The following is a 15,621-nucleotide window of genomic DNA, read 5'->3' as shown; positions in this document are numbered from 1 at the left end:
AGTTTTGAGAGCCCTCTGGCCTCAGCTTCTCGTTTTGCAGCCCAAGCAGTGCTGCTGTTGGGACAGCAAACATACAGAGCCTGGTTCCTGAACACCGGTTCCTGCTTCGTCATCAGGCGATGGGCTCCCAGAAAAGCACACTGCGCAGAATGCCGGGTTTCGGGAGGACCGTATGTGCTATATAGCTCTTAGCGTCCTTGGACATTGTGACTCGATGAAGTGTATGTGTTAGGGGCTTAACAGGGAATGAGGAAGAAAAGGATAATCTGTCTCTGTTGAAAAGACAAAAGGGGAAGTGCGGGAAGTATTCCAGCCCTCTGCCACAAAAATGCCCTAATATATTAGTCTTCTGAGTGACTGCAACATGTTCTGACAGTTCTGATGCCAAATCTGTGACTGAAGTACCGCGGAAAGCCAGGTGTCAAGAGTCTTTCTAGTGACACCCCAGATATACTCTTTAAAAAAGCCTGTTTTGTGTTAGATAGCTTGGCGTTCAAGTGTTTACAAACCCAAACCCTGAGCCCACCCGCACTCTGGGGAGCCGCCGTGGGTCTGATGGCGGCCGCATTTCTAGAGTGGTATAGAAAGCCTCGGCCTTGGTGTTGTGAAAGTGAATGCGTGTGTGCTTTCACTCAGAGCACCGTCACAAAATGAGAAGTTTCCTTAGTGCTGTGGGCAGATGTGACCCAGCTGTGGAGCTGGGACCGTGTTACATGAAGTAGTTCCTGTATTCAAACAACCAGTCTGGTCTGGGGGAAGGGAGAAATCATTTTCCTATTAAATCTGTTCCTGCCTAGTGTATTTCAGATATTTAGCACTCAGATTTATTCTCTTCTTGTGGTATAGACAGATATTGAGAAAAAATAGAGGTGTGTGGCAACTGGATACCACCCTTTGCTTAAATTTCTCAGAGTATATTTCAAAGGTGAGAAAATGTTCCTTTCCCCTGTTCTCACAAATGTAAGGGGTATAAAGCCAGGACAGGGGTGCTGCAGGTGGCTGAAGACAGTGATAGATGTGGGAACAGGGTCCCCGTGTTCTCTGTTTCCAGGGGCGAACCAAGCTCAGAAGAGCAGATGAGGGCTGACAGACGAGCTGGCGACAGCGCTGTAATCGCGGGCTCTCAGCTTGCTCCCCTGCGAGGTGTGAGCGTCCTGTTCTGTGCCACAGGAAACTTTGGAAAGGGCACCAAAGCACATTGCATTATGAGAAGATGTCATAAATGTCTCTGTAGTGGAAGCAGAGCTCTTGCTTAGAGCCCTCTGAATTATCAGAGGGTTTGTTGCTCACTACATTGGATTTTTACTTCTTTTTAGCGTTTCAGGTTGTCAATAAACCGCTTAAGTACATACACATATGCTGACTGTGGGGAACTATAGGTGTTAAACCAAACAGGACCATGAAATACCCTGGGTTTGACTTCCTCCCCATTAGGGGCCTCTAAGCTTCATCCAGCTACTCACGGACTGATTTCAGTAACTTCTGCTTGGCTGATGCAAGCTGGATCCCAGTTCGAGGATGCCAAAGATGCAGGAGTCGCCGTTTCCCTTGGTAGTTTATTCCACATGTTTGTGTCTCTTACTGGAGGGGCTAGGGATGAGCCTGGTAAGAGGAAGAACTGAAAATAAGGCTTGTTTATACCTTTGAACCGCGTAGCCTTATGTTTGGCCATTCAGTCTGGAGGTTTGCCAGCTGCTTGTTTATCCCAGGGAAGTAATTTCTATATTCTTGATGTTTGTCCTTTATCTTGACTTCCTCGTTCTAAGCAAGCTGAGCTGCTTCATTCTCCCACTGTAACCCATTTTCTCTGGCTGATGGAACAATCTTCTGTCTCCTTTCTGCCTCTTTTTCAATTTTCAAATATCACTTTAAAAACTGAGATAACAGATTTGTCTGCAGTATTCCAGCATTGGTCTTGCCAGTCTCACATACTCTGATAAAACTGTTAATCTGCTCACTCCTCCGCTGTTCAGATACTCCTCTGTTCTCGTACAGGGACAAGAACCATGATAACGAAAGCAAAAATGCCTTTTTTTTTTTTTTCTGAGTTCCAGATATAGCTAATTGTTTGGGATTATGGGGCGTGGATTTCTCAGAGTAGAAAATGAAAATATACTACACAGGTAAAGAAAACAAGAGCCTGAAAATGGCAAACTGTTCTAGACTAGCTCTGAGAATAGCTCATTTCCCCCATCTCTAAACCTATTCTTCGGCTAGTCGTTTGCTGGAGGACCCTTAGTGTGCTCCTCTCAGCAATGGCTCCGTTAAGGAGGACGAAGTGAAGTTTGGATAAAACACAAGCTGCCCCCGTTGCAGCTCCGTGCTCTCTGTGTCTGCATCTCTGCTGGGATTTGTACCCCGGTGCGTACCACTGCACAGCTGTTGGTTGTTCCAGCTACCCTGCCTTTCGTCCTCTCACTGATCCGTAGAGATCATGGGTGGAGCTTTTCTTTTCACTTGGAGGAGATGTTGAGCCATGAATGTGTCTGTATTGCTAATTTTATGACGACTTCACATGAAACTAAAGCCTATTATTTTATCACACTGACAGTTATCCAGCTGTATTACTTTTCTGAGTGTGAATAACAAGGACTCCGGTTTAGGATTAGAAAAAACAACTATAAGCAAATGTTTGAAGACATATTTTCAAAAAGCTGGCTTTCTTCAGTCTGAAAACGAGACTGGCCAAACTGATACTGATCAGCCAGATTTCAAGTAGAAATTTTGGAAAACCCTTAAGACCCTGGCAGCTTCTTCGAGGTGCTCAAAGAGAAGTAGAGCTCTTCTGAAGATCTAGCCAATAACCCCCGAGCCAACAAAGCAGAGGGTTTCATAACTTAAAAGTGGGGTAGAACAAAGCTGATTATTAAAAAACATCAGAACAAGGCAAAATTCTAGGGTCTAAAATTGAGTGCATACCCAGTTATAAATGTGTACCTTTATAACAGGGCAGTGGATTTTTTATAACAGGCCAGTGGACCATCCCTCCTCCCGCTGCAGTTAATGCAAAAGACTCCAGGCAAAAGCAGGACTGGAATCCCTTTAATTACCCATTTATAAATATTTTTTTAAAAAAAATATATATATTTTAAAATGGTTGTCAAGGCTGGGTAAAACACAGTTGCAATAAAAGTCAAATAGATCACAGAGTTCTAGCCATCTTTTCTTGTCCCCCAATTTTCCTGATTCTTTGTGGACTCCCTAGCTCTTATTTCTCTAGAGCACGAGAATGAGGGCCAGGAGCCAAACAGGCTATTATTTATTACAATCTGTAGTGGGAGTGATGGCAGCTGTTGATGGTAGTTTTTCATTAACAGTTAAGTAAAGCCAATAAATGTTGTAATGCACTGCGCAATGGCAGATGGTGAGCAACAGAATGAGTTTCTACCTCAACCAGTGCTCCATTTTCATCTCCACTTTGAAATACCATCTAAATAGAAAAGAGTTTTACAAGAGACCACCTGTTCAGCTACGTTATTCCCACATAACTTTTATGCGTCTGGAAGTGTATCCAAATACAAACTGCTAGGATAAAACAGGCTGCTTGCAACCAAAAGGAGGAGAAAAAAACCCTTTCCACTGACAATTTGGCTCCCACCTACAATGCAGTTTCTAGCCTATCTTAAGCTCTTCTTCGCAGAACTGAGTGGTTGCCTAGGCCTGGAATAAATCACCAGCCCATGCTGAACCTCAAACTTCTACAGCTTTCTTTTCCAGAAACTGTACCATAGGTTGGGGCAGAAATGCTCTTTCCACACTGTTCCTTATGTCCCACTTGGCATTTTGCTTGAAAACTTACTCATGTTCCCGGTGAGTTAGCTTTACGCTCAGATTTTATCATAGGCAAAAGGTGGCCTCAGGCAGAGAAGCCTATGCCTGGCTGAAGTGGAATGATCTAAAGGAGAAAAGCAATATTTGGTTCTTGAATTTCAGCAATATCAGTCTCTAGGAAAACTTCTCTTTTTCCACCAGCATCCGTTTCTACAAGATCTATGATTACTGGCAGAACGTTCTTGCGGGTACCAGCAACTGCATGACTTTGGATACTCATGCTGATTATAGCACAGGATCTGGAGAGATGTTGTAAGTGGTTTCCAGGCATTTTGTAGTGTCTTGCATATCTAATGATGGTAATGCACTTCCAGCATTGTCATTTTTATATTGAGAAAAGACTATAAATAATGGATTGGACGAGGGTACTAAACCTTTAAGTAGTTGCCGAGTCTGCTAGTGGTCCCTGCTGTATTCTGAGACAGGAGCTAGTGAAAACAGCAGGGCACATGTAGGCCCTCCCTGCCGGTAAATAGGTTATTTGATGCCTGAAGCATCAGTGCAGTTTCTGCATGTTATTGCTGTTACATAGTGCGAATGATGCGGCACCATGTTTCCAAGTGAATGCACAAACTTCATGAGTCACAGCTATGCTCTGAAGGGAGGGACAGAAACTCATTTTGGGTTTATCTGTACTGCAACACCTGGAAAGTTAAAGCGAAACAATCAAAAATATAAAGTCACCGAATCCCAGAATCCCAGGCTGGAAGGGACCTCAGGGACCATCTAGGCCAACCTTTCTGGGAAGAGCCCACCCCAGACAAGACGGCCCAGCGCCCTGTCCAGCCGACTCTTGAAGGTGCCCAACGTGGCCGAGTCAACCCCTTCCCTGGGGAGATTATTCCAGTGGTGACTGTCCTCACTGTGAAAAATGTCCCCCTCGTGTCCGGTCAAAGTCTGGTAAATCGATATGCTGATGCCCATAGGAAAAAGTAACCTAGTGCTGAAAAGCAAGTCAGATTACTGTGGTTTAATTGATGTGCTCCAAGAAAGCTGCTGCTCTAAGAGTGCCTGGTAACAGCAGGCGTGTTTCCCATGTCCCAGCTACTTCATTGCTGTTGTTTGGTGAAATCACAGTGTTTATAGAAACACCACTACAAACAGCGATCCAACCCAGAGGCATTGCATAGACTCTCCGCAATACGCCAGCCATCTCTCGGCAGGATCCCTAGTGCAAAAGGTGCAGTGAGATATAGGATGCTGTAACTGGCATTCTGCCTTGAGCGCTAAACCAAAAATGCTCTGCTCTCCCTCAGGCTCGGGCTGCAGCAGAAATGGAGAACAGCTGCTTGTAACGAAGGTAGTGTACGAGCTGGAAATGTATGCGCCTCTGTATCGTGTGCCGCGGCTTCATCCAGCCACCGGGAGGGGGGATTTGTGAGCTTTGCTCACTTGTAGCTCTTTGCAAACCCTGATTTCCACCCTTAAACCATTAGACGTGAATTGTGGCACTTTGTATATCTAAGACATGGGAGTTTTCCATGGCTGTTAAGGAAAAAAAATCAGTAAAAAAAAAGTGCAATTATGACATTTTAAAGTCTAACCAATGAAAACAAAACTTTTCTCATTAGGTGAGCCTGTGGAAGCCCTTGTGAGCACAGCTTGGACCTGCACAATCTACAGAGGACACATTGATCCCACTGTGACTCCTTAGGTACAGATCGTAAATGTCTGAGGAAAACATGCAGAGTCAACACCTTATTTTTGCAAGATGCTGAGGTCTGTTACGAAGTGAAGGGACATCAATGTCAGGGAACTTTTATTATTGCTCCCAGCTGATGAAATCCTCTTTATCACCAGCATTCTTTATGCACTTATTTTCACAAAAAAAAGAACGTAAACTGTACTTATTCGTTGTTTTCTACGAGGAAAGTCAATGAGAAAACAGAAGAGTTTCCTGTGGGGGAGACGGCAATGAATATTTTTTCTCCCAAGTGGCTGCAGCGACAATGAGAGCAGAATGGTGCCTGCCTTTGCATGTAATTACAAACAAAATGCCTGCAGTCTCGTATCAAAAGGCACCTCACACAGATGCTTAGAACATCTCTTTTGGGAGCTACCTATGCTGCATGGGCAAATGGTTATGAGCATCTGCACTCAGGAGACCTGTAACCGCAGCCCGGGACACTGCGGGGGTGGCTCTGGTCTGCAGCACTCTGACCTAGGCTGGAGATCAGCCCCAGGCTGCAGCAGGAGGCCCCTGCCTTTGAGTCAGGTCTAGACTTGTCGCTGTTTTAAAATTTAAGAAATGCTGACAGTTCTATCAATTTCCCATAGAATTACATGTTCACTTCCTATCTAAAAATCTCCTTGCACTGGCGTCGGTAGAATGGATCTTAAGGAGCGATTACCGGCCTCTGAGGAGGCATTGCTTCCTTCTCCTGTGGAGCTCGTAGTCTCCTCCCCACTGGGAACTTCTCAGTTAAATCTGGAAATCAGCACCAGAACCCCTGGTCTGTGCTGGGACGCTCAGCGGGTTTAGGAGCCCTCCCCAGCCTCCAGCCCGGCAGGAGCAGCCCACATCTGAGCAGGCGGGTGAAGCCGGTGGGTGCGATGGTCTCTCCTGATGGTGTGGAAGGAGATGTGCTGCTCTGAGCCCCAGGCAGAGCTCTCGCCTTTACAAAGTGCCCCGGCACAATTCCTCTTCAGTGGCTTTTGACCGGGCTTGGCGTGATGGGGGGAAGGGGAAGGGGCTGTCTTGCTTTTTGTTTCCTCAGCTGGGACTTCCAGCGTGTCGTTTTCTTCTGTACGTCTTAACTCTCCAATCAGGGGCAATTATGATAGCGCATTATGTAAATATTAAAGACAATTGCAGAGCTTTAATTAAAGCCAACTTTGTTTCTTTTCCCCCTCCCCCCCCCCACTCCTCTCGATTTAGTCAGGAACACAATAAACTTAATCAGCTGCCCCAAATTATGCATGCATTAGCCCGTGAGATTCAGCAAGGCCAGGCTTCTCAAGGACAAAGGAATATACTGAGCTCCAGCATCTCACTTTGTTTTCTCCAGCCATCTTTTGTGGTGTGTCATGGGAAAAATTCTAATGAGTCTCTCCGTGCTGCTGGAGAAATTCCTGTCAGGCTCAAGCCAGTCGCTGCCTCTACTCTTTATTTTCCAGATAGGAATTTTCTGTTGGCACTGTCCTCTTGCAAAGAAGGAAAGTTGCGTCAGGATAGACTGGACTGGCACTAGCAGATCATAATCTATAACAGTTTTGCTTTTCTGGAGTTGATTTTCCTCCCTTCTCACACAATTTTAAGGTTTTTTTTGGCACTGCGGCGCACGGATGAACACATGTTGGTTTGCATCTATAAAATCGTGCATGGATTTGATTGTGCTTGTCACGTATTTTTTTTGTTTTTAAATCTGCTATAGAGCAGAGAATGTGATACAAAGCCTTCAGCTTCTAGGGAAATTCCTGGCACAATGGCGATTCAGAAGAATTCGCTAACCCTCCCTCCCTGTAAATCTTCCAGCTAGCAAAAGCGCTTAAATTAACGAAGCTTCAGGAGGGAGGATCGCGCTGTCCTTCTGACTCATCTTTAGGAGGGGAGGTGGCAGGCCGACCCATCTTTATTCGACTTTTTTTGCCCTATCTCTCTGCTGTGGCTTTACAAACAAAATAACGTTCATCTCTAGGCCTGGGTTGTTCCCGCTGCGACGCGCGCGGCTCTGCTTTGTGCTCCCTGACCGTTTCAACCGCTTCAGATCCGCTTCTGCGGCTCCGTCCGAATGAGCCGCTTCCCGATGCCAGGGGGCTGAGCTGGCTGCGTGCCCGCACGCATGGGGAGCCGGAGGAGCAAGGAGGGGACGAGGAGAGCGGGCACCCGGGGGACACGGCCGTGCTGTCCCGCTGGGGCAGCGGCGCAGCTGCTGGAGCCGCCTGGAAGCATGAGCCGCCGCTTCAGACTCTGTGCGTACGTCCCCGAGAGCGGCCATCACCTGGGGCACGTGCTGCGTGCTAGCGGCACGACGTGGCCTTGGCCAAGCGCTTGTGGGTGCTCCTGTTTGCTCGTGGACGCAGTAATAACTTGCTGCTCTTTGTATTAGGTGAACCCCCCCCCCCCCCCCCCCCCCGGAAAATGCAGCCTTCTGGAAACATTTGTGCTTATTTATGTCAGCGCCGCGTTCTCGATTTAAGGAGGCAAAACAAAACTGGCAGTTTCTCCCGGTCTCTGGCTGGCTGGCTTGCCAGCGTGCCGCGCGTGGTTTAACGGCAGGCAGGCTCAGTGCGTGCCCAGGGTGGGGAAGCACCGAGAGGAAACGAGGGTGTAATCTGAAGCAGGACCCCATCCCATCCACCAAGCCGGCACCCATGCTTAATTTCTCCAGATCAAAGACAGGTATTTACATACCTAAATCGAAGCCGTTTGCCATGATAGGAACGAAATCTATGCCGTTTCACACCTTTCCTGAGACGTTATCCACCATTTCTTAGGAAATAAATCCCTTGGATTCGGTTTGACCTCTGTGTGCTGCTGCGCGAAGCCGCTCCTCTGGCACAGCCTCCCGCCCACGGACGAGGCAGGTGGGAACGTGCTTCCTCTGAGGCGCTGGGACCCGTCCCAGAGCTGGACCCTTGCAAGGGACCACGCCGAGCAGGGAGCCCGGCTCCGGAGCAGCTCAGGGGAGAATGGGAAAAAAAATTATCTTTCTTTGCCATCCCTGCAGGTCTGTCTGTGCCCACCAAGGTGAATTCAGCGGGCTTCCCCGGGCAAAGCCGGGACTTTGTTGCCCTACTTCTATTGTCTCCTACTCAGGTTTTGTTTTCCCTGCCAGGGAAGTGTTAATTTTAGTGTAGATTAGCCCACTTTAGCTTCCCAAGGTCAGTTAGGTGCCGGGTGTGTCCCACTAGCTTGGGGCACCGGTGCTTACTTTGTTTACCTACCTAAGGAAAAAAAATATCTACAGGTGCCTGGGTCCAGTAGGGATTTTAGGTGACATAGATGTGGCTTACTGGGTATTTCCTGCTAACACTACATTTTTTTCTAGGGAAGACACAATCTTACATTTTTAACTGCCCCAACTGTGCAAGAATATACTACAAATATACTAATTACTGACAGCCAGCGGATTTATTCCTTTGGCTGTGGGGTAGGGAATTTTGGCTGTGCCTTAAGTCCCAATTTTCTGAGCCCGTAAAATCTCTGTTCATTTGGATACACGGTCCCCTTCCTTTGCTATAATATAGCCGGGTGTGTTACACTGCTCAGCAGAAAATGCTGGTAAATGAGAACAAGCGGTGAAATGAATTTTCAATCAGAAGAAAGCTGTAGTATTAAAATCAGTGAGACTAAGACGATTTTAAACATATGGTGAGTAGGAAATTTTGTATTAATATACCTGATAAATGACTTTCTTCCTCTTAAGCCTAGAACAAATAAGAATGTAACAGCTACTAAGTCTTTTCACAGTCTCATCGCCAGGTTTTAAGGATATGCCATTCAGCATTTACATTTCATCTTCTATTCCAGCGGAAAGGTACCCTTTGGTCTGGCTGGCTCTCGTCTTTTTATTGAGCAATCTTCCGAATTCAGTTGTAAAGAAGAGAGAGAAAGTCTTGCTCAATAATAAAGCTGCAAGCATTCTGCCTTTCAGACCTTGGCAGCGCCTGCGCGCTTGTTGTGTAATGTATTAAACCGTTATTTGTTTGGGGTTTTAATGCTCAGCTCTCACTAACAGGACTAATGCAATGAAAACCCAAAGGATTTGACTTTGTTGTGATAAACTAAAGCCTCCACCGAAGGAAATGAAATGCATTTCCTGAATCTCTGGACAAAAGTTACCACAATAGCTTTGGTGCAGTTTTGTTAAAGAGGCTTATTGAAATAACGCAATAGCGAATTGCCCAGTGCAGTGCTGCACAGCTAGGGGTGAAAAGTCTTCTGCATGCTGCTGAATAGCCAGGCTGTTGAGCAGGTCTTCAATATGCCAGGTGAAGGTAATAGGAAGCAGCTCCCTCCTAGGGAGAATGCAATAGCACTGCAGGTGTGAAGGGAGACCCGTGGTCTGAGCACAGAGGGCTATAGAGGAGGCAAGGAACGTTCTTTTGTGTGCATAGGAAAGGAAGAAAGAGAACAAGCTGGTGTGTGACAGCTGAATCCCCCAAACCAATTCAGAGGAAGGACAAAGACAGTTTAGAAAAAAAAAAATCCAGGTAAATGGCAGGTCTGCCACACGTGGTGTTACGCAGAGGGCCACTGAATAGCAAGCAATAAGGTGTATATGCAGTCAATATTGGTTCTGGTATATGGTTTATGAAATGAGATAACAATGACAGAACATTGTAACTTGCAGAAAAGCTCTCCTGGGCGGAAGGAATAGGGTAGCAGAAAGAGCGTAAGAGCTGTGTAACGTTATTACCGTGATCACAAGGTGTAGGCTAGCTGGGGAGGGAAGAGAGGAAAGAGAAAAGAAACCTGTCTGAAGCATTCAGGTAGTTCTTGTTAGGTCCTAACGCCAAGCCATTAAGAAACGAGGGCAAGATGCCCATTTCTTCATCAAAGCACTTCCCCTTCCTGCAGCGCACTGGTGAGAAATCTGTGTTACGTTAGTGGCACTGCCGGGGAGACAGGGAGTCGTCTCGCTTTTGCATTTTCATAAAAAAGAAGGTAGGAGATGGGTCATTAGGACCTTGTGTGGTATAAGTCCTAGCGTCCTATTTCTGCTGGGGAAAAAAAGATCAGAAAAAGGGGCAAAGGGAAGAGAAGAAAAGAACTCTGCTTCGGGAAGGAAAGAAGTGTGGCTTGGAGGTTACATCAGATGCTGGGCTCTGCGACTTCAAGGCAGTAGAAGAGATGGGCTGGCTAGGAGCCGGGTAAGACAACTTGAGCAAAAGGCACATTTCTATTGAGCCCATAGTTGGGTTTTGCCAAAACTTCATCAAAATCCAGCTGTCTCTGCAGAACATATTGGTTTTGGAGAATTAGCAAATTTTAACTGCTCCATGTTCCCCAGCTCCCACACCCCTGCTTGCAGTTAGGTTTTAAACTAAAACCTCTCCCAAATTATCTGATGCTACATCTGGACTCTTCCCCTATCGGGACCGCAAAAACAACTCCATCACCTTCACTCTAGGTTGATAGAATAGTATCGTGCCACCAGCCATGGTGAAGCACAGCCTGGAGAGCCTCCCTTTTCAACGAGCATGAACTTGGAGCTCCGGATCCAGGCGGCCTTTACGCTAAAGACTTTCTGGTCCTTTTGGACTGCTCATGTACATGGACTAACAAAATCCCCAGGGACCTGATGTAGAGGTTCAACTTCTCACTACTTTTAGGCTTCTCTGTCTCTGAGCTGTAAATGCAACTCATCATGGTCTCAGATGCGTTTGGAGCAGAAGTAACGCTTGCAGGTCTTGGGTTAGTTTTCTTAATGGCCTGTTGCACTTACACATTGTGGGAAGGAAGTTTTAGTTCTTTGGCTTCCTCCTTAGGCCACAAACCCCCTTCTTTTCTTCCTCTATTCCTTCATTTGTCAGTGACATAAGATCTAGGACTAAAATAAGAGACCTGGGCACCAGATGTACTGCCTGGCTCTGACCTGCTTCTATATGATTTCTGTGGATGGGATACGACGGTACCAACATGTGGTCCACTTGCAGTTGGACCTAGGAGAAGAACCTAAGGACCAATGGCTTTCAGACTTGAAAGCGTATGCCTGGATGACAGCAGGTGGAGATGAAGGTTTCTAGAGGGAAGTAACCAATTTGAGCCCTCAAATATGTTTATATTTTATGTATGTTTATATAAATATGTTTATATATATAAAAACATGCTATACATATATAAGTATGGTTATATTTTATATATTTCAAATATAAATGTTCTTTGTAAAGGTAAAAGCCTGAAATATACTTGTCGGAAACAAAGAACCGAGCACTGAGATTAGCTGTCTTTACGCTTTGATCCGGCTTCCATTGGGGAACTACAGCTACAGGCCTGAAGGCCGCAAAGGGTGTCTTTCCGTATCCAGAGAGTTTCATTGTTGGCTAAGCTTTGTGGGTTTCTGGTTCACACGTATGGTATATGTATGCTGGGTAACTTAGCTGAACAGTTGGCTCATCAATATTTACGTCGGAGACCTTTATAAATAACCCATCAGATTTCCACGCACATGTTTGCTAAACTTACAGTTATGACATCTGCCGCGAGCCCCACGAGCTTGCCTTTGGCAACGATCGGCGGAGGCAAGTTTCGACACTGCTCGGAAGAAAAAAGACCCCAACAACCTTTACTGGCATTTACGTCTGTAAAATCTGCCGTCAGAATTACGCCGCTGTGCCGCTGCTGTGCTGCGTCGTTTTCCAGTGTCGTTTGGCTGTTTGGGGTAAATGAAAATGAACTAGACAATGAAAAGGCTCCCTGGGTTTTAATGTTGTCAGTAAAAGTGAGAAAATTATCTTTCGTTATCACAGAATATCCCAAACCAATACATGAGTTGCTTATCATCGTAGAGAATAAATAACATATTGAATTTATTTTATGATTTTACATAAGTTGATAAGGAGCTCTTCTTTCCCAAATGATTCGCAAGTGATTGCGATCTGTTGATATGACTCTCTTTTTTTCCTTAATGGGAATTGTTAATCCAAGGCCGCGATGCTTCCTTTGGAAGAAGGGCTGCAAAGGGCGTCACGGGTGCGAAGCTGGAGTGCATGGTTTGAAGGCGGGCGGCATCGCGCTGCCCAGAACTGAGCCTTGCTTCTTGGACCTTCTTTTCAGTGATGCTGAGGTGAAACGCGCGCGCGTGTGTGTGTGTGTGGTGTAACATCTTTGCTGTCTCTCCGTCCCGGGGTTGAAACCCACGTACTAATTCTTGGTGACTGCAGTAGCACCTCCTGCTGTGCGCAAAGCTGATCAACCTTGCCTGCCCTTGCCGCTGACTTCTATTTACAGCCTGCTGAGGAGCTCCGACACTGCGGAAACAGGGTGGAGGGAGGGGAAAGAAGGGGAGAGGTCCCTGGGAGAGACCCTAACCCAGGGGGACCCGTCTCTCTAGGCTCGCTCTCTGCTGATGGAGAGAAGGGGGTCTTTTTTCTGGGTACTCCTCTGAAAACCTAACTTCAGGCTCTGAGGAGCACGCCCTGCAGGAGGCTGTTGGAAGGAGAGCATGCCTGGCTGGGTCACGGGCTTGGCGAGCGCGTCTCAACCCCTGAACCTTCACACTGACTGTTGTGCCTTGGTGTTCGTAAGCACCCCAACAAGACAGGGTTTTAGAGAGGATTAAAACTCTATAGGTGTTCGTAGGGAACTCCTCACAGGCGATAACCTGAAGAGGAGAGAGAAACGCTGTCTCAGGGTATCTGCTTCCTCCCGCCGCGTCCCCGTGGCCCGCGGAACGGGGGCACATGGCGTCTGTGTCACGTGAAGCCAAGGCAGCCTCGTGCCCTGCCACGGGGAAGGGGCTTGTGGTTTGGGAGACAGCGGAATCGAGCCTCCTGACAGGCAGGATCCTCAGGAAGGGGGGAACTGTCTCAATGAGGTCTTTGATGAAGTGAGAATAATGATAACTTTGACATTTTAAGGAACTCTTCTCGCCCCTGGCAGCATTTCTGCTGACAGCAGAGCCACTTCTCGGAGCAGATATGGTAAACAACAAACACGGTTAGCTTGTTCGGTGCCGTGTGTCTCACCGAGGACTTCTCCCTTCGGAGGGAAGGATCATAGGCAGCTGCTGTGCGCCATGGCAGGTAATACTCTGTATCACAGGCAAAAAACAAACTTTCGGCTGAAGTAGCTTTGATCGCTGCTGATCGCTATGATGTTAAATGCTGCTTGCCCTAGATAGGGAGCAGCCAACCTTCCAGAGCCTGACAGGCGAGATAGTCAAATGTGTAAAGTCAGAGAATCACGGGTTTTATGAACTACTCGGGTTAGCCTTTGGCAGGGATTTTTAGCATACAAACTAATATTGATATAGATGTAGCATCCAACATATCTGACTTAGTCTTTCACCGATTTAATAAACATCCAAACGTGCATTTTAGTACGGTATATTTGCTTTTCTTAGTAGCATAGCTATGGCTTTTTATGAAAAATAGTTCTAACGATAATTACAGAATTTTGCACAGAAGCAAACCAGTTCTGGCCTCGATGGCTGTATCTCCACCAGCAAATAAAGAAGGCCAGGGCTCCTCCTCCAGCCCTGACAGCAACTGGCACAGCTTGCAATCATATGGGTAAGCCGTCTTCCCCCCAAAACGAAGTAACCTCATCAATGCTGCCTATCGTGAGAGACCCCCAGCACCAAAACATGCCCTGGCACTGCCTGGGGCAGCTGGCGCAGTCCAAAACTGTGCCCATCAGCACACCAACAGTTAAATAGTGCAGATGCTCAGGTGCCAGCGATTGGACCCATGCCCTGGCCCGTTTCAGTTTGCTGCTGCAGTTGGAACCGCTGTGACATATAGCGCTGTTTATGTCCTGCGGTGATTTTCCAGAGCGGTGGCTCACGTTATGCTGTTGCACACACAAAGATTTGCAAAATGCAGCGCTGTTTTGTTGTGGGACCGTGGTAAATAAAAGAGCCCATGGAAAGTTACACTCCTTTGGCTAGCCCTGGAAAAATAGAGCCGTCTCCTCTCTTGCTTTTGCCAGCTGGTCCCCAGTCCCTGCAGAGGGCCGAGCCCCATCCATCAGCTGGACGGCAGGTCTCCGCACGGCACGGTAACTGTCAGTCCCTGCTTTTCCTCCTCTGCCTCACAGAGCCCGGTTGCCTGTCCTGAGGGACGCGGCAGCTCCCTGGTGCTTCGGTTGCTCCTTCCCCCTTGCAAGGCTCGCCCGGCTGCCGAGGCGTGGGCGCTGCGTGCCCGCAGCGCGCAGCGGTGCTGCTGCCCTGCACAGCCCAGTCCCCCCACCAGCAGGTCGCAGCGTGGCCTGGTGGGCTGGACAGGCAGACACAGAAAAAGGACGCAGGCAGCGTCCAAAGAACCGCAGGCAGCTTGGGAGATATATTTTTGCCAGGTTGCTCTTTTAGCCTGGCTCGCATCTACTCTTTGAATGTTGTATAATGTGAAGTGGGGTGTGGAGAGCCAAAAAGCAGCAAGCTGTCTGCCTGTGGAGGCCTTTCTCTTGCTGTGTTTATCTAACCTGACCATTGCCTCCATGCAAATGACTTTCACGTTTTATAGAAACCGCCTAGTAAGGTCTGAGGAGCAGCTCAGGGATTTTCTAAGGGACTGATAAGGCGCAATTCACGTCAGGCTTCAGCAGGATTAGCTGTTCACTCCAGTCGCGCCCATTGCAGGGGGTGAGACCCTCGGCAGGCCTCCCTGGATGGCGTTGCAGCGGGTGCTGTCCGAGTGCCTCCCATGGCAAAAGCGTCCAAGAGACTGAAGGGTGAGTTCAGCAACGTGTGAAAAACAAACTGCTCTTGTAGAAGCTGCAGTGCAACTCCGCGGCTTCGTGCCACGGATGAGGATGTGATTTCGAGGGCTGTTTGGGCAGGTTCAGGGTAGGTTCTCTGCCAGCCTGAGTCTGTATCTCTCTAATGGGATGGGGAGAAATGGCGCTTTTGCTTTCGATCAAGTTACTGAACTCTCATCCTGTGCTGGCTGGAGCAGATGAGGGGATACAGATCTAGCCTTGCACCTGTCTCTTCTGGTTGCTGTACAAATATTGCAGCGCGTTGTATGAGAAATGTGTAACTCCGAGACCCAGATACAGGATTTGCCATTTCGTTTCTTTTCAAAGGGCTATTAATAGTAAATCAAACATCAATTTAACATAAATGGAGTGTGGGTGCCAGCTCTCCCTTTATAGCACTGCATATGCACGTCTTCAGTCAGCTT

The 15,621-nt window shown here is 47.4% G+C and overlaps 2 long non-coding RNA genes across 2 annotated transcripts in view; both read left to right on the top strand.

The window, feature by feature from the left end:
• The window catches only part of LOC142055550 (uncharacterized), a 98,898-nt gene that overhangs the window by 66,900 nt on the left and 16,377 nt on the right, over positions 1 to 15,621 (top strand). The gene's annotated exons all lie outside the window — the stretch shown is intronic.
• On the top strand, positions 3,225 to 7,162 carry LOC142055551 (uncharacterized). The gene is made up of 2 exons (XR_012659979.1): positions 3,225 to 4,083; positions 5,403 to 7,162. It is a non-coding gene; the product is annotated as an uncharacterized LOC142055551 (long non-coding RNA).

This window comes from Phalacrocorax aristotelis, chromosome 3 (genome assembly GCF_949628215.1).
Source record: "Phalacrocorax aristotelis chromosome 3, bGulAri2.1, whole genome shotgun sequence".
NCBI lineage: Eukaryota > Metazoa > Chordata > Aves > Suliformes > Phalacrocoracidae > Phalacrocorax > Phalacrocorax aristotelis.
The sequence above is the reverse complement of the archived record's forward strand: the minus strand, read 5'-3'. Positions and strand labels throughout refer to the sequence as shown.